General features: G+C 39.7%; 1 long non-coding RNA gene across 1 annotated transcript; it reads right to left on the bottom strand.

Moving 5' to 3' along the window:
- Positions 1-1,468: 1,468 nt before the first annotated feature.
- LOC114318156 (uncharacterized) lies at positions 1,469-22,283 on the bottom strand. Its single transcript, XR_014344547.1, has 3 exons — positions 22,034-22,283; positions 21,572-21,901; positions 1,469-1,557 (listed from the first exon to the last, which is right to left on the bottom strand). It is a non-coding gene; the product is annotated as an uncharacterized LOC114318156 (long non-coding RNA).
- Positions 22,284-24,036: the final 1,753 nt, after the last annotated feature.

Raw genomic sequence — 24,036 nt, 5'->3', positions numbered from 1 at the left:
TTGCTTCTCAGTATGACTTGCTGTCAATGAGCACAATTTTTTTTACATCAATGATTATAATTTTTTTTTTCCAAAAATAAGTTACTGATTTATTGACAAAAAAAAATTTATTCTAAATATCACTAAAGATCATAGATTAAAAACAAATCACTAGTGATATATTATTGAAAGCACATAAAGTAGTACAAATATTTTTGAAAACACACTCAGGTGTCGTTTGGGAAGTGGGTTGACTTTTTTTGGCTTTTTGACTTTTTTGGCTATTTTAGCCTGGGCAAAAAAGCTTGGTTTGGGAAGAGCTTTTTGATTTTTTGACTTTTTTGATTTTTTTTTGTGAGAGAAGAGTGTAATGATTATGAGTTGGATGTGATGTTTTACTTGTTGTGGTTAAAATAGCCTATTTTGTCTTTTGTAGCTAAAATAGCCAAAACCATCTTCCCAAACGGGACCTCACTAAGGCATATAAATTAGTACATAAATCAATAAGAACCAACTACCTCTCAAAAAACATTGCAACCACCACCTTAACAAAGTGTTTTAGACTCTCTATGGCAGTGCTTTCACCAATTCTCACATAATCATCCATTGAATCTGCTACTACTCAATAAGCGAGCATCCTCATTGCAATTGTCATTTTTTTGAAGGGAAGACAAACCAATGATTCCAACAGCATCTGTTTTCTGGACAAAATATGGATCGTATGCTTCCACAGTAGATAGAATATGAAGAAAGAGAGATCGATTCATTCGGAATCTCCTCCTGAATAAATGAGCAAGATATATGGCTGTTTTTGAGAAATAGTCTCGATAAAGTCTCTCATGGCCTTGAACTCGATCGCGATAAGTAACTACTATTTTTGAGAACCACTACGTCTTCTCGAATATTTTCTCTATTGAGTCGCTCTTCTTCCATTGCAACTATCGTTATTAGCTGCAATTCGTTATCACCGTCATTAAGAATCATTTTTATGGTATTGCAAGCCATGGTAATTAAAAAATGAATGAGTTCGAGAAATATAGTTCAAATTGGTAAAAATGAAAGAGCAAATCCTTTTTATAAACAAAAATATATGACCGTTAGGAATATGTCCGTTACAGAATATTACCGTTAGAGAATAATACCATTTGAAAATATGACCGTTGAGAGAATATTACCGTTTGAAAATATGACCGTTTAGATAATATGATTGTTTGAAAATATTTTTTTATAAATAGTTTAATTATATATTTTAAATAAATAAATATTTGCAAATGCCACGTCAATATATGCAGCATGTCATAAAAAGATTATTTATTTATTAATGTTTATAATAATTTTTTTAAAAAATTAGTTAAGTTAGTTTGATTGGTTATCTAAAATAAAGGGTATGGTTGGAGTATACACTAGCTAAACTAGTTAGGCAAAATAAAGAAAGTAGTTTTTTGTGTACTTTGAAGAGGCATTTTAGGGAGTATGGTTGGAGATGCTCTAATATATAGAGAGGATCCAATGGTGTTGAAGAGATGGGCACTCGACGCCAATAGACCATAACCAAAGTTCTAAGTCAACACTCAACACCTGGACAAAAGCATAAGAATCAAAGAAATCAAAATTTCAAGAACTTATGGAGAAAAAAAATAAGCTGTCAATTTCGGAGTACTATAATGTATGATAATTCAATATGAAGAATTAAAAAAGAAGAAAATAGACAAAGAGCATGTAATTTGAGAATCATTAATAAGGAAAAAGAAAAGAAAATGGCACATATATGAGAAGATTGAAGTTTTTCATGAATACGAGGTTTGCCAAACAAATGGGGACAATTACAAGTAAGAAACAAAAGACATTCATTTCTATTATTCCCATTCAAAAGAAAGAAAAAAAATTATTATTATCCAAAATGTGTTTCTTTTCTAAAACTTCCAAATGATCATCTAAATCTGGCATTTAAAGAGTTTCATATATTTAAGCTGCAGTACAGAGAAGTTCTAAAACATTTCCTATGATGGTAAGTGGTGGACTTCCTGTCACGACCCGAACCCGCCCCCGTGGGTTAAGGACGTAACCGGCCAGTAATCATGAGATTACCTACGGCCTCAAACTGTACTAAACGTATTCTAACAGAGTTAATGGGGGCCAAACGGAAGCAAAAGTTAAAAACTTTGTCCATAGAGCCGTGCTTATATGCACATCAAACAAACCATATTCAGATACGTTAATAACTCACATCAAAAGTACAGTTTCACAAAATTCATTACAGACAGGATCGTCCAAAACGAGTCAACCTATAACAGACTATATACAGACATGCACTAGGTCCTTGCCAACAAGACAAAACATAGGTACATAGTAAAAGGGCAAGGATGGTCTCATGCGCGAGGCACAAGGCTGACTCTCCCAAAACTCCTGTTGTTCCTAGCAGACTTCACTGGGGCTGGGTTTGGACTTCCCTTGGCTCACCTACAAATACATGAATGAGCGTGAGCGATAGCCCAGTGAATAATATCAAATATAACAGTTACATAACAATATGTAGAACAACATGCTCCAAACGGCCTTGGGCCCAATTCATACTTCTGTTTAACAGCAAAATATATATAACTATACGAAATACAAGTCAAGTAACTGTAGTTCCAGACATTCTGGCCTTTGGCCCATCCGGGTTTCTATTCATGGCAAAACAGCCTTCGGCCCATTCATTCATGTCAAACGGCCTTTGGCCCATTCATTCATGTCAAACGGCCTTTGGCCCATTCATTCATGTCAAACGGCCTTTGGCCCGTTCATTCATGTCAAACGGCCTTTGGCCCATTCATTCATGTCAAACGGCCTTTGGCCCATTCATTCATGTCAAACGGCCTTTGGCCCATTCATTCATGTCAAACGGCCTTTGGCCCATTCATTCATGTCAAACGGCCTTTGGCCCATTCATTCATGTCAAACGGCCTTTGGCCCATTCATTCATGTCAAACTTTTGTCCACAATCCCAATTAACAACTCATAATATTTATAGGGGAATAACAATTGGACATTGACAAGTTTTCAAATATTGATATTACTCACAGTGATCGGCTTGTGGATGCGCCCTGGAGCTTGACCCTACACATTTCATGAATACAAAAGGGTCACTAACAGTTCAATCCGTTCTTTAATTCACATATTCCTCTTTAGGCTTTGTTCTTATCTCATTAACTCATTTACAATGCTTAACACATGCCTAAGAGTGCTTACAAGTGAAAGAGAACGGAAAACGAATCACAGAATGCATGAACAAAATTCCAGAAAACAGGGTCCCCGCTCGAGCGTAAGCTTCTACGCTCGAGCGGACCCTTAAGGCCTGCAAGGTACTGGTTGCACAAAAGATGCGCTCGAGCTGAAGGTCCGTCTACAAAGATCCACGCTCGAGCGTGAAATGTCCCGCTCGAGCGGGCATCCAGCTCTGCAAAAATGCTGGGAGCACGATTTTCCCGCTCGAGCGGCCATTACCCCGCTCGAGCGGACCTCAAAAATCTGGGTTTCCCAGATCGTGTTCTTGAGCTCCAAATCAGTTTTCCATCTACATTTCTTGCATGCAATGGTTCAAATTACACATTTACACATGCTAACATGCTACTAATGCAGATTACAACATTAGGAAGCTCAATTACATGAATTATCTACATGCATGTCCCAAATTGTCTCAAACCCATCATCAACATGCTCAAATTCAAACATTCAAGACTTATACTCCCATGATTTGTACATGCATGTGGGAGATGCTCATCATTCTCAACTTAGATGGTACAAATGGTGACTACAACATGAGCTTTACCCAAAACTCCACATGAATCATGTGTTTCAAGCTCAAACATGCAAATTCAAAGTAATTTCTTACATGCATGAGTTCTAAGACTTCAATCTCAACAAAATCGACTCATTACATGTTCTTGATCACAAACAACCCTTGAACTTACAAATTACAAGTAAGAGTTCAAGAAATCACTTACCTAAGAGCTTCAACACTCAAGCTCTAGCCAAATCTTGAGCTAGATCTTCAAATTCCCAAGTCTTGAGCCCAAATTACACAAATCTCTCCCTTTTTCTCTCCATGGCCGGCCTCTCTCTCCCTCTCAATTGTCTAACTCAGATTTTTGAGTTTTAAGAGAGCTAAAGGGGAGTGCAATGCAAATATACAACAAGCCCCACTAACAAATAATTTAATATAAAATAATGGGGTACTTAATTTATCAATTTAATCAGTTTAAATTGACCAGAATCAAATTTCAATTAAATTTCACCGTAGGCCCTAAAAATTATGCCAACCACAATGGCGTAGTCAATTTCGGGTTCCGTGGCCGATAAGGCCCTCAATTAAATTTCCAAAACAGACTACTCAAACAGATATTCCTACGATGAACAGATAAAATTTCAAACCACATATTTTCACATAGTGGAACACAAAATCATATCAAAATACATAATCACATCATGTTAAGGACCAATTAACATACTACGGAACAGGGGTGTCACAGTCTTCCCCCCTTTAGGAAGTTTGGTCCTCCAAACTTAACTTACCTTCGTCGGGAAACAAATGTGGATAGCGTAGACGCATTTCCTCCTCTTTTTCCCATGTAGCATCTGTCCCATAGTGTTCCTTCCATTCCACTTTCACCATTGGAATGGATTTGTTTCTCAATTCTTTCACTTGTCGGTCAACAATTCTTTCCGGCCATTTAGCATATTCCATATTTTCATCAATAGCAATCCGGTGATAATCAATCACATGCAACGGGTCTCGGAGGTAACCCCTCAACATTGACACATGAAACACATCGTGGATTCGCTCAAATCCCGGTGGCAAAGCAACTCTATAAGCCACTGGACCAAGTTTCTCCAAAATTTGAAACGGCCCAATATAACGGGGCGTCAACTTGCCCTTCTTCCCAAACCTGACTTGGTCTTTCATTGGAGAAACACGGATGAACACATGGTCGCCGACCTCATACTCAAGAGGTCTTCTCCGGACATCTGCATAACTCTTCTGTCGGTCTTGAGCTGTTTTGAGCCTTTGCCGAATAGTCTTGATCTTTTCAGAGGTGTCTTGTACAATTTCAGGCCCGAGCAAAGCTCTGTCCCCGACCTCTGTCCAACAAATAGGTGATCTACACCTCCTACCATACAAAGCCTCGTATGGTGCCATACCGATGCTGGAGTGGAAGCTATTATTATAGGCAAATTCTGCAAGTGGCAGGTAATCTTCCCAACTCCCCTGAAAATCCAAAGCACACATGCGAAGCATATCTTCCAAAGTCTGTATTGTTCGTTCTGACTGCCCATCTGTTTGTGGGTGGAATGCAGTACTGAACCTTAGTTCTGTTCCCATAGCTTCCTGCAAACTCTTCCACAATCTAGATACAAACTTCGGATCTCTATCCGACACAATGGTTACTGGAACTCCATGTAAGCGGACAATTTCATCAACATAAATAGTAGCCAACCTGTAAGCAGTAAATGTAGTTTTGACAGGCAGAAAATGTGCAGATTTAGTCAGTCTATCAACTACAACCCAAACAGAATCCATACCGCGGGAAGTCCGAGGTAGGCCAACAACGAAATCCATAGTCACATGTTCCCACTTCCACTCAGGAATGGGGAGAGGTTGAAGTAGACCGCCTGGTTTCTGATGTTCAGCCTTAACTTGCTGACACTGAAGGCACTTGGACACATGTTCTGCAATCTCTTTCTTCATTTTAGGCCACCAATAGGTTTGTTTCAAATCCCGATACATTTTATTGTTACCCGGATGCATAGCAAATACGGATCTGTGGGCTTCATCTAAGACCCTCTTCTTTAGCTCCGGAATAACTGGAACACATATTCGGTTTCGAAATTTCAACATTCCATTCTCGATGCTGAACTCTGCTTTTGGGCTGACTTCAAATTCATCAATTACCTTTCTGAGGGACTCATCCTCTTTCTGTTTTTGCTTGATTTCATCAACAATTGCCGGCTCGGCTGTAATAGCGGCTATCAATCCGCCCTGTTCACACACTACCACTTCAATTTCAGACTTCTCAAAGTCTTGCAAAATCTCCCTTTGTTCAGTAAGCAAACAAGCCATACTTCCCGTTGATTTCCTGCTCAAGGCATCAGCCACTGTATTAGCTTTTCCGGGGTGATACTGAATTTTTAGGTCGTAATCTTTTATCAATTCCAGCCATCTTCTCTGACGCATATTCAACTCTTTCTGCGTGAAGAAGTATTTTAGGCTTTTATGATCTGTGTAGACTTCACACTTTGCCCCATACAAATAATGCCGCCAGATTTTCAAAGCAAAAACAACTGCGGCCAATTCTAGGTCATGTGTTGGATAATTCTTCTCATGTGGCCTCAACTGTCGGGAGGCGTAAGCAATAACCTTTCCGTTCTGCATTAACACACAACCCAAACCCTTATAAGATGCGTCACTGAAAATCACAAAATTTTCCGTACCTGAAGGTAGTGTCAAAATTGGCGCAGTGGTCAATCTTGTCTTCAATTCATGAAAGGCTGATTCTCTTTCACTATTCCACTCAAATGGTTGTCCTTTACGTGTCAATTGGGTAAGAGGCACAGCTAATTTCGAAAAGTCCTTTACAAATCTTCTGTAGTACCCAGCTAAGCCCATGAAACTGCGAACTTCTGTCACATTAGTTGGTGTAGGCCAATTCACAATTGCTTCTATTTTCTGCGGGTCCACTGAAATTCCTTCCTTGTTGACCACGTGCCCTAAGAAAATAACCTCATCTAACCAAAACTCACATTTCTTTAACTTAGCAAATAGTTTTCTTTCCCGAAGTATTTGTAAAACAATCCTCAAATGATGTTCATGTTCAAGTTTATCTTTAGAGTAAATCAAAATATCATCGATGAAGACTACAACAAACTCATCAAGGTAGGTTTTAAAAATTCTATTCATTAGGTCCATAAACGCTGCCGGAGCGTTAGTCACTCCAAATGGCATGACAAGGAATTCAAAATGACCATACCTCGTTCTGAATGCGGTTTTCTCAACATCTTCTGCCTTAACCTTCAGCTGATGATACCCAGATCTCAAATCAATCTTAGAAAACACCTGTGATCCCTGCAACTGGTCAAATAAGTCATCAATACGGGGTAAAGGATATTTATTCTTTATCGTTACCTTGTTCAATTCCCGGTAATCAATATATAGGCGTAAGGTACCATCCTTTTTCTTTACGAATAACACTGGTGCGCCCCAAGGCGAAGTACTGGGCCGGATAAACCCTTTATCAAGAAGGTCTTGCAACTGTTCTTTTAATTCTTTCATTTCGGCCGTAGCCATCCTGTAGGGAGTTTTAGAAATAGGTTGGGTGCCTGGCACAGTTTCAATAGTAAACTCTATCTCCCTGTCTACCAATTCCCCTGGTAATTCATTTGGAAACACATCTGGGAATTCTCTAACGATGGGAATATCATTCAATTCAACATTCACGGATTGTTCAGTCAATACATAACACAAATAACCCTGGCATCCCTTCCTGATCAATTTACATGCTTTCATTGCAGATATCAAATATGGTGGAGGTACTACCCCATTTCCCACAAACACAATTTCTTCCTGTTCTGGTGGTTTAAATACAACCCTCTTTGTCACACAATCTATAGTGGCACAGTATTTGGTCAACCAATCCATGCCCAAAATTACATCAAAGTGTCTAAAGTTTAAGGGCAACAAATCTACATACAGGGTAGCATCCTCAATATGCATGTCACAAAACCGATATATATAGTCACATAACACAGATTCCCCCGATGGAGCAGACACACATAACAAATATGGCAACAATTCTAGGGGTCTTTTCAGTCTAGATGCAAATGCATATGTCACAAATGAATGCGTTGATCCAGAATCAATTAACACAAAAGCATCCTGATTACATATCGAGATAGTACCTGAGACAACGACATTGGCATTCCGTGTATCACCCGGAACGAGTGCAAAGACTCTCCCTTGTCTCACTGTATCCCCAGTAGTAGCAGATCTCAAAGTGTTTCCCGGCTTCGGGATCGATGCAGTGGAGCTAGCAGCTATCTTCCCACTATTCTGATTACAATCTCGGGCTATATGCCCTTGTTTCCCACACTTAAAACAGGCTCCCGATGCACGGTAACAAACTCCACGGTGCCTTTTGCTACAAGTGTTGCACATGGGAGTCGTGTCTCGGGAAGAACTTGAGGTAGTTGAGGAGCCCGTGTTTTGCTTTTTCAGAAATTTCTTCTTCGAAAAGAAGCCTTGTCTTTTGTTGCCTCTCCATTCGGTTGTTGGCTTAGCTTGTCTAGCTATATTAGCCTCTGATATGATGGCCCGGTCAAGCACTCCAATGTAGGTCTCCAATTTCAGGACATTCACCCGCTCTAGGATGTCACTTCGGAGCCCACCTTCAAAATGCCTTGCCTTCTTATAATCAGTGTCAATTACGTGTGGTGCAAACCTGGCCAACTCAGTAAATTTGGCCTCATACTCAGCTACAGTCATACTGTCTTGTTTGAGTTCCATGAACTCTGCCACTTTCCTGTCCCGGACACACTGCGGGAAGTACTTGTCATAGAAGATTTCCAAAAATTTCGCCCAATCAATATCTCTGTGGCTTTCCCTCATCAACATCCACCATCTTCTCGCTTCATCTTCTAGCATAAAGGTGGCTAGAAGCACTTTCTGTGTATCCGAGCACGGAAACACCTCAAACAGTTTTTCAATCCCAAGTACCCAAGCTTCGGCTTTTAAGGGATCTAGTCCACCATGGAACTGTGGTGGTTTCATTTTCTTGAATTCCTTGGTGAGGGCGATTATCCGATCATCATTTTGATTATCTGGCACAGGTGGTGCCGGAGGTGGAGGTGGCGGATGTGGTTGCTGCCACTGTTGTTGCCACTCCTGTTGCTGTCTCAAAGCTTCTGCCATTTCCTGAATCAGTCTTTCCATTCTGTCCAGTCTGGCAGCAGAGGATTCCTCTAACTCATCACCTCTGGTTCTCACCATCTAATTAAACTAGCATTATATTCCATACCAAAGGTACACAAGTACACATACACTAAGGAGCGCATATTTCCAGATAATTCGTAATGCAAGTAGTTCACAACTTACACATATAATTATTCATAACAAAACATTTAAGCATATAATCAATGCTTCCAAACTCGTATTTATCACATGAATGCATCCTAGATCTTATCTAGACGCTTATTGCTCTTTTTGGACAAGTGTGTGAGTTATTAACTCGTGCTCTGATACCACTCTGTCACGACCCGAACCCGCCCCCGTGGGTTAAGGACGTAACCGGCCAGTAATCATGAGATTACCTACGGCCTCAAACTGTACTAAACGTATTCTAACAGAGTTAATGGGGGCCAAACGGAAGCAAAAGTTAAAAACTTTGTCCATAGAGCCGTGCTTATATGCACATCAAACAAACCATATTCAGATACGTTAATAACTCACATCAAAAGTACAGTTTCACAAAATTCATTACAGACAGGATCGTCCAAAACGAGTCAACCTATAACAGACTATGTACAGACATGCACTAGGTCCTTGCCAACAAGACAAAACATAGGTACATAGTAAAAGGGCAAGGATGGTCTCATGCGCGAGGCACAAGGCTGACTCTCCCAAAACTCCTGTTGTTCCTAGCAGACTTCACTGGGGCTGGGTTTGGACTTCCCTTGGCTCACCTACAAATACATGAATGAGCGTGAGCGATAGCCCAGTGAATAATATCAAATATAACAGTTACATAACAATATGTAGAACAACATGCTCCAAACGGCCTTGGGCCCAATTCATACTTCTGTTTAACAGCAAAATATATATAACTATACGAAATGCAAGTCAAGTAACTGTAGTTCCAGACATTCTGGCCTTTGGCCCATCCGGGTTTCTATTCATGGCAAAACAGCCTTCGGCCCATTCATTCATGTCAAACGGCCTTTGGCCCATTCATTCATGTCAAACGGCCTTTGGCCCGTTCATTCATGTCAAACGGCCTTTGGCCCGTTCATTCATGTCAAACGGCCTTTGGCCCATTCATTCATGTCAAACGGCCTTTGGCCCATTCATTCATGTCAAACGGCCTTTGGCCCATTCATTCATGTCAAACGGCCTTTGGCCCATTCATTCATGTCAAATGGCCTTTGGCCCATTCATTCATGTCAAATGGCCTTTGGCCCATTCATTCATGTCAAACGGCCTTTGGCCCATTCATTCATGTCAAATGGCCTTTGGCCCATTCATTCATGTCAAACGGCCTTTGGCCCATTCATTCATGTCAAACTTTTGTCCACAATCCCAATTAACAACTCATAATATTTATAGGGGAATAACAATTGGACATTGACAAGTTTTCAAATATTGATATTACTCACAGTGATCGGCTTGTGGATGCGCCCTGGAGCTTGACCCTACACATTTCATGAATACAAAAGGGTCACTAACAGTTCAATCCGTTCTTTAATTCACATATTCCTCTTTAGGCTTTGTTCTTATCTCATTAACTCATTTACAATGCTTAACACATGCCTAAGAGTGCTTACAAGTGAAAGAGAACGGAAAACGAATCACAGAATGCATGAACAAAATTCCAGAAAACAGGGTCCCCGCTCGAGCGTAAGCTTCTACGCTCGAGCGGACCCTTAAGGCCTGCAAGGTACTGGTTGCACAAAAGATGCGCTCGAGCTGAAGGTCCGTCTACAAAGATCCACGCTCGAGCGTGAAATGTCCCGCTCGAGCGGGCATCCAGCTCTGCAAAAATGCTGGGAGCACGATTTTCCCGCTCGAGCGGCCATTACCCCGCTCGAGCGGACCTCAAAAATCTGGGTTTCCCAGATCGTGTTCTTGAGCTCCAAATCAGTTTTCCATCTACATTTCTTGCATGCAATGGTTCAAATTACACATTTACACATGCTAACATGCTACTAATGCAGATTACAACATTAGGAAGCTCAATTACATGAATTATCTACATGCATGTCCCAAATTGTCTCAAACCCATCATCAACATGCTCAAATTCAAACATTCAAGACTTATACTCCCATGATTTGTACATGCATGTGGGAGATGCTCATCATTCTCAACTTAGATGGTACAAATGGTGACTACAACATGAGCTTTACCCAAAACTCCACATGAATCATGTGTTTCAAGCTCAAACATGCAAATTCAAAGTAATTTCTTACATGCATGAGTTCTAAGACTTCAATCTCAACAAAATCGACTCATTACATGTTCTTGATCACAAACAACCCTTGAACTTACAAATTACAAGTAAGAGTTCAAGAAATCACTTACCTAAGAGCTTCAACACTCAAGCTCTAGCCAAATCTTGAGCTAGATCTTCAAATTCCCAAGTCTTGAGCCCAAATTACACAAATCTCTCCCTTTTTCTCTCCATGGCCGGCCTCTCTCTCCCTCTCAATTGTCTAACTCAGATTTTTGAGTTTTAAGAGAGCTAAAGGGGAGTGCAATGCAAATATACAACAAGCCCCACTAACAAATAATTTAATATAAAATAATGGGGTACTTAATTTATCAATTTAATCAGTTTAAATTGACCAGAATCAAATTTCAATTAAATTTCACCGTAGGCCCTAAAAATTATGCCAACCACAATGGCGTAGTCAATTTCGGGTTCCGTGGCCGATAAGGCCCTCAATTAAATTTCCAAAACAGACTACTCAAACAGATATTCCTACGATGAACAGATAAAATTTCAAACCACATATTTTCACATAGTGGAACACAAAATCATATCAAAATACATAATCACATCATGTTAAGGACCAATTAACATACTACGGAACAGGGGTGTCACAGTCTTCCCCCCTTTAGGAAGTTTGGTCCTCCAAACTTAACTTACCTTCGTCGGGAAACAAATGTGGATAGCGTAGACGCATTTCCTCCTCTTTTTCCCATGTAGCATCTGTCCCATAGTGTTCCTTCCATTCCACTTTCACCATTGGAATGGATTTGTTTCTCAATTCTTTCACTTGTCGGTCAACAATTCTTTCCGGCCATTCAGCATATTCCATATTTTCATCAATAGCAATCCGGTGATAATCAATCACATGCAACGGGTCTCGGAGGTAACCCCTCAACATTGACACATGAAACACATCGTGGATTCGCTCAAATCCCGGTGGCAAAGCAACTCTATAAGCCACTGGACCAAGTTTCTCCAAAATTTGAAACGGCCCAATATAACGGGGCGTCAACTTGCCCTTCTTCCCAAACCTGACTTGGTCTTTCATTGGAGAAACACGGATGAACACATGGTCGCCGACCTCATACTCAAGAGGTCTTCTCCGGACATCTGCATAACTCTTCTGTCGGTCTTGAGCTGTTTTGAGCCTTTGCCGAATAGTCTTGATCTTTTCAGAGGTGTCTTGTACAATTTCAGGCCCGAGCAAAGCTCTGTCCCCGACCTCTGTCCAACAAATAGGTGATCTACACCTCCTACCATACAAAGCCTCGTATGGTGCCATACCGATGCTGGAGTGGAAGCTATTATTATAGGCAAATTCTGCAAGTGGCAGGTAATCTTCCCAACTCCCCTGAAAATCCAAAGCACACATGCGAAGCATATCTTCCAAAGTCTGTATTGTTCGTTTTGACTGCCCATCTGTTTGTGGGTGGAATGCAGTACTGAACCTTAGTTCTGTTCCCATAGCTTCCTGCAAACTCTTCCACAATCTAGATACAAACTTCGGATCTCTATCCGACACAATGGTTACTGGAACTCCATGTAAGCGGACAATTTCATCAACATAAATAGTAGCCAACCTGTAAGCAGTAAATGTAGTTTTGACAGGCAGAAAATGTGCAGATTTAGTCAGTCTATCAACTACAACCCAAACAGAATCCATACCGCGGGAAGTCCGAGGTAGGCCAACAACGAAATCCATAGTCACATGTTCCCACTTCCACTCAGGAATGGGGAGAGGTTGAAGTAGACCGCCTGGTTTCTGATGTTCAGCCTTAACTTGCTGACACTGAAGGCACTTGGACACATGTTCTGCAATCTCTTTCTTCATTTTAGGCCACCAATAGGTTTGTTTCAAATCCCGATACATTTTATTGTTACCCGGATGCATAGCAAATACGGATCTGTGGGCTTCATCTAAGACCCTCTTCTTTAGCTCCGGAATAACTGGAACACATATTCGGTTTCGAAATTTCAACATTCCATTCTCGATGCTGAACTCTGCTTTTGGGCTGACTTCAAATTCATCAATTACCTTTCTGAGGGACTCATCCTCTTTCTGTTTTTGCTTGATTTCATCAACAATTGCCGGCTCGGCTGTAATAGCGGCTATCAATCCGCCCTGTTCACACACTACCACTTCAATTTCAGACTTCTCAAAGTCTTGCAAAATCTCCCTTTGTTCAGTAAGCAAACAAGCCATACTTCCCGTTGATTTCCTGCTCAAGGCATCAGCCACTGTATTAGCTTTTCCGGGGTGATACTGAATTTTTAGGTCGTAATCTTTTATCAATTCCAGCCATCTTCTCTGACGCATATTCAACTCTTTCTGCGTGAAGAAGTATTTTAGGCTCTTATGATCTGTGTAGACTTCACACTTTGCCCCATACAAATAATGCCGCCAGATTTTCAAAGCAAAAACAACTGCGGCCAATTCTAGGTCATGTGTTGGATAATTCTTCTCATGTGGCCTCAACTGTCGGGAGGCGTAAGCAATAACCTTTCCGTTATGCATTAACACACAACCCAAACCCTTATAAGATGCGTCACTGAAAATCACAAAATTTTCCGTACCTGAAGGTAGTGTCAAAATTGGCGCAGTGGTCAATCTTGTCTTCAATTCATGAAAGGCTGATTCTCTTTCACTATTCCACTCAAATGGTTGTCCTTTACGTGTCAATTGGGTAAGAGGCACAGCTAATTTCGAAAAGTCCTTTACAAATCTTCTGTAGTACCCAGCTAAGCCCATGAAACTGCGAACTTCTGTCACATTAGTTGGTGTAGGCCAATTCACAATTGCTTCTATTTTCTGCGGGTCCACTGAAATTCCTTCCTTGTTGACCACGTGCCCTAAGAAAATAACCTCATCTAACCAAAACTCACATTTCTTTAACTTAGCAAATAGTTTTCTTTCCCGAAGTATTTGTAAAACAATCCTCAAATGATGTTCATGTTCAAGTTTATCTTTAGAGTAAATCAAAATATCATCGATGAAGACTACAACAAACTCATCAAGGTAGGTTTTAAAAATTCTATTCATTAGGTCCATAAACGCTGCCGGAGCGTTAGTCACTCCAAATGGCATGACAAGGAATTCAAAATGACCATACCTCGTTCTGAATGCGGTTTTCTCAACATCTTCTGCCTTAACCTTCAGCTGATGATACCCAGATCTCAAATCAATCTTAGAAAACACCTGTGATCCCTGCAACTGGTCAAATAAGTCATCAATACGGGGTAAAGGATATTTATTCTTTATCGTTACCTTGTTCAATTCCCGGTAATCAATATATAGGCGTAAGGTACCATCCTTTTTCTTTACGAATAACACTGGTGCGCCCCAAGGCGAAGTACTGGGCCGGATAAACCCTTTATCAAGAAGGTCTTGCAACTGTTCTTTTAATTCTTTCATTTCGGCCGTAGCCATCCTGTAGGGAGTTTTAGAAATAGGTTGGGTGCCTGGCACAGTTTCAATAGTAAACTCTATCTCCCTGTCTACCAATTCCCCTGGTAATTCATTTGGAAACACATCTGGGAATTCTCTAACGATGGGAATATCATTCAATTCAACATTCACGGATTGTTCAGTCAATACATAACACAAATAACCCTGGCATCCCTTCCTGATCAATTTACATGCTTTCATTGCAGATATCAAATATGGTGGAGGTACTACCCCATTTCCCACAAACACAATTTCTTCCTGTTCTGGTGGTTTAAATACAACCCTCTTTGTCACACAATCTATAGTGGCACAGTATTTGGTCAACCAATCCATGCCCAAAATTACATCAAAGTGTCTAAAGTTTAAGGGCAACAAATCTACATACAGGGTAGCATCCTCAATATGCATGTCACAAAACCGATATATATAGTCACATAACACAGATTCCCCCGATGGAGCAGACACACATAACAAATATGGCAACAATTCTAGGGGTCTTTTCAGTCTAGATGCAAATGCATATGTCACAAATGAATGCGTTGATCCAGAATCAATTAACACAAAAGCATCCTGATTACATATCGAGATAGTACCTGAGACAACGACATTGGCATTCCGTGTATCACCCGGAACGAGTGCAAAGACTCTCCCTTGTCTCACTGTATCCCCAGTAGTAGCAGATCTCAAAGTGTTTCCCGGCTTCGGGATCGATGCAGTGGAGCTAGCAGCTATCTTCCCACTATTCTGATTACAATCTCGGGCTATATGCCCTTGTTTCCCACACTTAAAACAGGCTCCCGATGCACGGTAACAAACTCCACGGTGCCTTTTGCTACAAGTGTTGCACATGGGAGTCGTGTCTCGGGAAGAACTTGAGGTAGTTGAGGAGCCCGTGTTTTGCTTTTTCAGAAATTTCTTCTTCGAAAAGAAGCCTTGTCTTTTGTTGCCTCTCCATTCGGTTGTTGGCTTAGCTTGTCTAGCTATATTAGCCTCTGATATGATGGCCCGGTCAAGCACTCCAATGTAGGTCTCCAATTTCAGGACATTCACCCGCTCTAGGATGTCACTTCGGAGCCCACCTTCAAAATGCCTTGCCTTCTTATAATCAGTGTCAATTACGTGTGGTGCAAACCTGGCCAACTCAGTAAATTTGGCCTCATACTCAGCTACAGTCATACTGTCTTGTTTGAGTTCCATGAACTCTGCCACTTTCCTGTCCCGGACACACTGCGGGAAGTACTTGTCATAGAAGATTTCCAAAAATTTCGCCCAATCAATATCTCTGTGGCTTTCCCTCATCAACATCCACCATCTTCTCGCTTCATCTTCTAGCATAAAGGTGGCTAGAAGCACTTTCTGTGTATCCGAGCACGGAAACACCTCAAACAGTTTTTCAATCCCAAGTACCCAAGCTTCGGCTTTTAAGGGATCTAGTCCACCATGGAACTGTGGTGGTTTCATTTTCTTGAATTCCTTGGTGAGGGCGATTATCCGATCATCATTTTGATTATCTGGCACAGGTGGTGCCGGAGGTGGAGGTGGCGGATGTGGTTGCTGCCACTGTTGTTGCCACTCCTGTTGCTGTCTCAAAGCTTCTGCCATTTCCTGAATCAGTCTTTCCATTCTGTCCAGTCTGGCAGCAGAGGATTCCTCTAACTCATCACCTCTGGTTCTCACCATCTAATTAAACTAGCATTATATTCCATACCAAAGGTACACAAGTACACATACACTAAGGAGCGCATATTTCCAGATAATTCGTAATGCAAGTAGTTCACAACTTACACATATAATTATTCATAACAAAACATTTAAGCATATAATCAATGCTTCCAAACTCGTATTTATCACATGAATGCATCCTAGATCTTATCTAGACGCTTATTGCTCTTTTTGGACAAGTGTGTGAGTTATTAACTCGTGCTCTGATACCACTCTGTCACGACCCGAACCCGCCCCCGTGGGTTAAGGACGTAACCGGCCAGTAATCATGAGATTACCTACGGCCTCAAACTGTACTAAACGTATTCTAACAGAGTTAATGGGGGCCAAACGGAAGCAAAAGTTAAAAACTTTGTCCATAGAGCCGTGCTTATATGCACATCAAACAAACCATATTCAGATACGTTAATAACTCACATCAAAAGTACAGTTTCACAAAATTCATTACAGACAGGATCGTCCAAAACGAGTCAACCTATAACAGACTATGTACAGACATGCACTAGGTCCTTGCCAACAAGACAAAACATAGGTACATAGTAAAAGGGCAAGGATGGTCTCATGCGCGAGGCACAAGGCTGACTCTCCCAAAACTCCTGTTGTTCCTAGCAGACTTCACTGGGGCTGGGTTTGGACTTCCCTTGGCTCACCTACAAATACATGAATGAGCGTGAGCGATAGCCCAGTGAATAATATCAAATATAACAGTTACATAACAATATGTAGAACAACATGCTCCAAACGGCCTTGGGCCCAATTCATACTTCTGTTTAACAGCAAAATATATATAACTATACGAAATGCAAGTCAAGTAACTGTAGTTCCAGACATTCTGGCCTTTGGCCCATCCGGGTTTCTATTCATGGCAAAACAGCCTTCGGCCCATTCATTCATGTCAAACGGCCTTTGGCCCATTCATTCATGTCAAACGGCCTTTGGCCCGTTCATTCATGTCAAACGGCCTTTGGCCCGTTCATTCATGTCAAACGGCCTTTGGCCCATTCATTCATGTCAAACGGCCTTTGGCCCATTCATTCATGTCAAACGGCCTTTGGCCCATTCATTCATGTCAAACGGCCTTTGGCCCATTCATTCATGTCAAATGGCCTTTGGCCCATTCATTCATGTCAAATGGCCTTTGGCCCATTCATTCATGTCAAACGGCCTTTGGCCCATTCATTCATGTCAAATGGCCTTTGGCCCATTCATTCATGTCAAACGGCCTTTGGCCCATTCATTCATGTCAAACTTTTGTCCACAATCCCAATTAACAACTCATAATATTTATAGGGGAATAACAATTGGACATTGACAAGTTTTCAAATATTGATATTACTCACAGTGATCGGCTTGTGGATGCGCCCTGGAGCTTGACCCTACACATTTCATGAATACAAAAGGGTCACTAACAGTTCAATCCGTTCTTTAATTCACATATTCCTCTTTAGGCTTTGTTCTTATCTCATTAACTCATTTACAATGCTTAACACATGCCTAAGAGTGCTTACAAGTGAAAGAGAACGGAAAACGAATCACAGAATGCATGAACAAAATTCCAGAAAACAGGGTCCCCGCTCGAGCGTAAGCTTCTACGCTCGAGCGGACCCTTAAGGCCTGCAAGGTACTGGTTGCACAAAAGATGCGCTCGAGCTGAAGGTCCGTCTACAAAGATCCACGCTCGAGCGTGAAATGTCCCGCTCGAGCGGGCATCCAGCTCTGCAAAAATGCTGGGAGCACGATTTTCCCGCTCGAGCGGCCATTACCCCGCTCGAGCGGACCTCAAAAATCTGGGTTTCCCAGATCGTGTTCTTGAGCTCCAAATCAGTTTTCCATCTACATTTCTTGCATGCAATGGTTCAAATTACACATTTACACATGCTAACATGCTACTAATGCAGATTACAACATTAGGAAGCTCAATTACATGAATTATCTACATGCATGTCCCAAATTGTCTCAAACCCATCATCAACATGCTCAAATTCAAACATTCAAGACTTATACTCCCATGATTTGTACATGCATGTGGGAGATGCTCATCATTCTCAACTTAGATGGTACAAATGGTGACTACAACATGAGCTTTACCCAAAACTCCACATGAATCATGTGTTTCAAGCTCAAACATGCAAATTCAAAGTAATTTCTTACATGCATGAGTTCTAAGACTTCAATCTCAACAAAATCGACTCATTACATGTTCTTGATCACAAACAACCCTTGAACTTACAAATTACAAGTAAGAGTTCAAGAAATCACTTACCTAAGAGCTTCAACACTCAAGCTCTAGCCAAATCTTGAGCTAGATCTTCAAATTCCCAAGTCTTGAGCCCAAATTACACAAATCTCTCCCTTTTTCTCTCCATGGCCGGCCTCTCTCTCCCTCTCAATTGTCTAACTCAGATTTTTGAGTTTTAAGAGAGCTAAAGGGGAGTGCAATGCAAATATACAACAAGCCCCACTAACAAATAATTTAATATAAAATAATGGGGTACTTAATTTATTAATTTAATCAGTTTAAATTGACCAGAATCAAATTTCAATTAAATTTCACCGTAGGCCCTAAAAATTATGCCAACCACAATGGCGTAGTCAATTTCGGGTTCCGTGGCCGATAAGGCCCTCAATTAAATTTCCAAAACAGACTACTCAAACAGATATTCCTACGATGAACAGATAAAATTTCAAACCACATATTTTCACATAGTGGAACACAAAATCATATCAAAATACATAATCACATCATGTTAAGGACCAATTAACATACTACGGAACAGGGGTGTCACACTTCCACACAAGTTTGTGGCCATGTATTGCCCCCCATCAAGTATCATTTCAACAGTGATGCAGCAACTTGGAATGAAGTGCTACAGCTCAGTTCATTAGAGCACCAAATCATCATTGAACATTTTTTCAAGTGGGTACTCCCTATGTGTGTTCATGCAAGTTAAAATCTATCGATTTCGAAAAGTGCTTTTTATGGCATGCATTAGAGGGACCAGATCTTCTTTGATGTGCAAATCATGAAGCCTCAACATCGCGCATGGCTCATCAATTTCTAATAGCAATTCTCAATTGCTGCCAATTGTACAAGATTAAATGTCCCATGTATTAATAGCAATTAGGGATGTAATCGGTTCGGTACAGTCGGTATTTAGGTAAAAAATAACACCGAACCAATAATGTCGGTTTTATTATTTTGAACACCGATACAGACCGTTTCTCACATCAAACCACACTGAACCGAACCAATTGTAACGGTTCGGTTTTGTGCGATTTAATCGGTTTAGAATTTTTCAAACTTGAGCCACTTTTAAATATAATCATTAATCTATATAAAAATATTAAATTAGTTATTTGTCTACCATTTCAAACATATCCAATCCATTCATTTAATACATACTTTTTAATTTCTAAATTAACAAAAATAAAAACAAAAAAAACGTTTAAAAATACTAATGTTTCAAGAATAATGAGTTAAGAGTTAAAATTATATATAATAAGAGTTTACAAACTTAGGTTATAAAGATGATAAAGTTAATTAATTAAGGTTAATAATTTATTACACTTATTAATATGATTAGATTGTTAGATTATATATATATATTATAACTACAATATATGTTGAAGCGGTCAGTTTCGGTTTAGATCGGTGCAGAAGGTGCTTAAACTGATACCGAACTGAAAATCAAAAAAATTCAAATTTTAAAAATGCACAGACCGATCCTTGTTAAAAAACAGACCAAATATAGCCAGTTTGGTCCGGTTCAATCGGTTTAGTTGGTTTTTTGGGTTTTTCTTACATCCCTAATAGCAATTATTCAAACACTACTAAAAAATTTTGGTGTTCACATTTGCAAATTCCTGATGGATAGTTGTTGACAATAATGAAACATAGTGTTCATTGAGTCAATATTTAAATGTCATCAATCCTAAAATGGGTTTGATTGCAATTGATTGCAGACCCAAAAAAAACTTGAAGACAAGGACTACTTTCAGGCTGTCAATCCCTCAATGGGCTGAAGTTTTTACTCTTTGATAAAATAGGTTTCTTCGGGAACTTTTTTTAACTGCAGATTAGGATAAAAACATGTTCCAGAAAAAAAAATGACACAAAAGGATTCATGTTATTTCTCACCTTATCTATATAATTTCTTTTTTTCGGTATGTTCCAGCCTATGCTACCTGGAATGTAGATCGTTTTGGTACATGAAACGGAAACGGGAACGTGGTGCGTTACATGCTCTAAAATATGATGCGATAGGGGTAGACTTGTATGTATTACACTTAAAATTTAAAATACTTCTAGAGTAATTTTCTTTCAACTATTAGGCATCCAGTAAATTTTTTTTCTTCTTTCATTTTCGATGTTTTTTCTTGTTAAAATAACTCACTTTGGATTTTAATTCATTATATTGGATTTTTTTTTCCTTATAAGGTAACATTTTAGGAAATATATTAGAAAAAAACTTTTGAGATCACTTCAAACCACTAAATTTACTGTTTTGAAACGGAAATGTACTATATTTCGGAACGTGCATACCAATACGAAACACTAGTTCAAGCCATATATCATCTAGAGTTTTGAGTAAGATTTTCAAATTGTATATGTAAATCAAGAGATAAAAATAATATAAAAATAATAATTATCCTTGGTCTTAATGATTGCATGTGAGACCCACCCGTGTGAGAGTGAGCGCATGCGGATACAACCATAATGCTTTGGATTTAGCAATTTCTGAAAGACATTGAAAAACAAACCACAATTAACCAGGCAAAAGAGTTAGGGGGTAAAAGAGACCAGTTGTGCATTGAATTTCTTTTGGTTGTCAAGCAAAGGTCAGCTACTCGATAATGTATATTAGAGGAAAAGAAGTTTCATGTTTCTCAAGCAAATGCAGACAAAAGTTTAATCAGAGAACTACCTTACAAGACAAGTTGCATGCTGTCTCCAACACATGATGGCATCTATAAAAGAGTCTCCATATGATATTCAGTCAAACTGTGGCAAAACAAGACTTAAAGAAAAGCACTTTCTTTTAAAGAAAACAAAATCATCTTCAACTTACTACCACCGTAACAGCTGAATATCAGAGAAGACATGCTAGCATATATGTCAAAAATGGAAACTGCCCTGGTTCAAAGAAAGAAATACTATACAAACTACAAAGAATTGACAAGACAGACCTGTTTTCCAGATTTTTTCCAGATTAACTCCCTCATTTTCTCTACAGCATATATCAAGCAGGCTCGTAGTTCCACTTCCTCCTCTCTGCCTGAAACCGATTTCACATTTAGCCTCAATTATGCCAGCTAGGGATGAATTGTATCTCAGCACACCAAGCTGACGAAGCACTGCTGAAACAATATAGTCAGCAAATATGGTAATTGCACCTATGTCGTTGAATTCTCCATAACCTTTGCCTTTGAATGAACCCCTTAAATCAGACGCAAATATCTGAGCTCTTTTAGACAAGAATATCTGGTGGCCCTTGTAAACAGTGTGGTCCCGGAAACCTACAGTATTTAAAAGTAATTATTCATACAAAATATTCCACCCCATTTATTGCCATAAAACATACACACTATTCAAAAGACTTTCATGCTAACAGGTATAATTTGAACCAGCTATGCAAAAATTAAAGATACCAGGAAAGTGACTTGTAACAAGAGCTACAAGCTTTACTGCAGATTTTCCACACGACTCCACAAGATTGGATGCTTTCCCCTCAAAGTTCTCTCCAGTTCACGCCCAATCTGAATCACTTACATTAAATTACATACAACTTGGGTTGATTCCCAGAAAAATTAAGAACAATATTAACCTACTTCAAAAAACAATAAAAGCCAGGAAACACACACACATACAATGGATATGAAAATCTGTAAAACTGTACCTCGTGCAATAAGAGGACCCGTTCATCCTCCAAAGGAAGTGGCCTTGGCAATATCAACCATTTCCGTAATTCAGAACCTAAGAACAATCATCACAACAATCACTACCTTATAAAGGAGAATTTCCTTAGTGACAGCAACCAGATTCCTGGCTACAGATGTAATGTAACTACTGAATCGAGTAATATTTCAATATTCACCAGCAAAGCAATCCAAATGTAGATCCTATTGGAGCAGTTTCAAAAGGAAAGATTTGCCCATGCAGGAAAGCTAGATTCATTTAAATTGACATAACTCAAAATAAAGCTTTCTAAGAAAAAAATGACAGCATGTTGCAGTCACGAGAAGGATAAATTTGCGTTCTTACACAAAAAATGACTACATCTTGATATGAAGCTATTATGCAGTCATCTTCATTGTGCTATCTTAGACTCAAGGGAATTTGGAAAAACAGAAGAGTCATTTTCAACCCAATCTCTGTCACCAGGTTCCCTTCAATTTATTTATGTATTAGGGGGGAGAGAGAGAGAGAGAGGTCTAGATATAGAATTTACATCAACAACACATCTAAATAAGCATTAAAAGCTTGAACCTTAATGAGGAAGTTAAGATGCCAGTGTACTTTTGAAGACGATTGGCATCAAACACAGATTTATCATTTTGAAGAGCTGCCTTTAGTCCCGAAGCCAGGTGTCATAACTTAAATCCTTGATTAGTATGAACAAGCAATGATAAAATAAAAAATAAAAAAATTGTTAGTAAGAGAACATTAGCAAACCTATTAGCATCAAACACTTTTATATCTATAGGTCTGATTCTTTTAGCTGAGAATAATTAGGTGACTTGAGCACTGCAGAAGCTACATTGCAAACTGCAGGGCAGTCAACTCAAGCCTGAATTCCAAATTTACAGCAATGTTGCAGCTAGTAACTTCAAGACATAACACGCACATGGAAAGCAAGCAGAGGATGACAATCAATTCAAATATTAATCAACAAAAGTTAAATCGACTAACTTTTACACAAATGTACACATCTAGTTAAATTTTAATACGTTTGGGTGGGGAAGTGGAGGTGGCCTATGAGAAGCTTTCTATTTCCTATATGAAATGGGTGAGAGTCCTTTTCTGGTCATATGCGTAGTGGGAAGCAGGTGAAGTTTTGGAGTCATCAATGGTGAGGTAAGGAACGATCGGAGTTGGCTTTTCCGAATGTTGCTCAATGTTTCTTTGAAGAAGGGAGTCTTCTTTGAGTGGTTACCTTAGGTGTGTGATAAAGGACAGATGTTTTGGGACATTGCCCTCCGGGAAGAGCTAAATGATTGGGAATTGTTGAGGATGGTGAATCTCTTACAATGTCTTTACACTTCCCGTATTGGTGACTGATTTGAATTTTTTTTTTTTCTAATTATTATTTTATGGACGAGGGATTCTTCCAACCATTTAATGTGAAATCATTTTTGGGTGACAGCCTCGTATAAAGTCCAGGTAGAAGGAGTATGAAAGGCTTCAGATTTTGTCCATTTTGTATAGTTGGTTTTCGGGGATGGTCAATCGAGGGCCATTTCCCTAAATAACCCAAATTATCAAATTCAATTTCCAAACTAAGCCTAGTTTTGAAAGAATTTCCAAAATAGGCTAAAACGTGGTTCACAACCACGCTTTCAACGTCTGTGCGTCTGTCCCGCGTGAAAATTGGGAAGTCTTAAAAGCGTAGTTACAAAACGCGCTTTTAATTAATAAAGCGCGGTTACGAAAT

The sequence above is a fragment of the Camellia sinensis genome, chromosome 1 (genome assembly GCF_055761805.1).
Source record: "Camellia sinensis isolate YWXY chromosome 1, ASM5576180v1, whole genome shotgun sequence".
NCBI lineage: Eukaryota > Viridiplantae > Streptophyta > Magnoliopsida > Ericales > Theaceae > Camellia > Camellia sinensis.
This window is presented reverse-complemented; position numbering and strand designations above follow the sequence as displayed.